Below are 1,712 nucleotides of genomic sequence, written 5' to 3'. Positions count from 1 at the left end.
ACCTTGAGGACCAGGAACCAGTTACAGAAGGAGCTGGGGAGGACAGAGGACCTTGAGGACTAGGAACCAGTTATAGAAGGACCTGTGGGGAAAGAGACCTTGAGGAACAGGAACCAGTTACAGAAGGACCTGTGGTGGACTGTAATGAGCATGGAAACAGATTCCTCTGAATGAATAAATAAAGGGGAATCTGTAAGTGTAGATAGAGCAGGACATTTATAGAATAAGAATGAATGTAACTTGGTGTAATGTAAAAGCATTTCTTCTTGTGTGTGGTATGGAAAATTACTAAGGTGAAATATTAAGAGAACATTTGCCCGCTTGAAGGCTGCCACACCCATCTGGCCCTGCCAGATGTAGGGGCTGCACCCAGCAACTGTGGTAACAAAATACTCTTGCCACACACACACCCTTCTGTGGCCAGTAGATACCAATAACCTAGGACATCTGGTTATCAGAAGGATCAAACGAGGGGCAAGTTCGAACTGACTTAAAAGAGGTGGCTGAAGCAGGATGGTTATTTTACTTCTCACAATGGCTCTGGCACCAGGCCTCTGTGGAAAGAGAGATTCTCCTAGCCTGCCTCTGGAAAGGCAGAAATATTAAATGCCTTGCCTAAACATTTAATGCTCTGTCTCCCGAGTACAGAGCTTCATCTCCTGAAAACAGATATTTAATGCCTTGCATCCCGAATGCAAATCCTCAGTCCTTGAGAGTGGACACTGAAGGTCTGTCTCCTGAGAACAGACTAGATACTCTGCCTTTCAGAACGCTTTGCCACCCGAGAGCAAAGCTTCATCTTCTGAGCAGACAGAATGCTTTGTTATCCTGAGAGCAAAGCTTCGTCTTCTAGAGTAGAGAACTAAAAGCCTTGTCTCCCAAGACTCGGTCACCCGAAAGCCGTGTCCAAGGCCCTACCCGATACTAGCCTGGAACAGGACATCAGAACTTTATCTCCCGAGCACAGACTATGGGGTCAAGAGTCGATCTACGCTACCCAGCCCCCAGTGCAAACAAGAGCCAAGCCTGAAGAAATTCAAAAAGCCCTTTTTAAGCCAGGGAATACCAGGTCGTATGATGCTACTTCATGTGTGTATGAGATGTTAAGAGAAAAGCATAGATGTATTAATACATAAGTTTAGTGTGTGAAATGTTAAGAGATATTTTATGAATAATTGATAAGATTAGGAAATGTTAATGGACAAGTTAAGGTTAAGAAATGTTTTATAGATAAGTAATGGATAAGTTAAAGTTAAGAAGTGTTTAATAGAAAAGTAATGGATAAGTTGTATTAAGGTTAAGAAGTGTTTTGTGGATAAGTGATAAGTTAGATTAAGGTTATGAATTGGTTTTATGTATTAGGTTTAGTAGGATTAATAATTGTAATATTGAAGTGCCTGTGTGTTGCCCATCATCAATCCCCCATGCCTATTAAGATTGTAAAGCCCGTTGATGCATTGGATATTGAAGTTGCTAGTAAAGAATCATTATAAAAACAATTCTCTTGCTTGGTCTGGTTTCTCATCACTCTCTGGGGAGAAGGGCACAGAGTCCTCATAGATTTTACTCGAATAGAACCTGGAGCTGAAGTCCCCCAGCTCGTAACAGGGACAGAGGACCTTGAGGTCCAGGAACCAGTTACAGGAGGACCTGTGGGGACAGAGGACCCTGATGACCAGGAACCAGTTACAGAAGGACCTGTGGGGACAGAG

Source organism: Microtus ochrogaster, chromosome 16 (genome assembly GCF_000317375.1).
Source record: "Microtus ochrogaster isolate Prairie Vole_2 chromosome 16, MicOch1.0, whole genome shotgun sequence".
NCBI lineage: Eukaryota > Metazoa > Chordata > Mammalia > Rodentia > Cricetidae > Microtus > Microtus ochrogaster.
Note: the sequence above shows the minus strand (reverse complement) of the source record.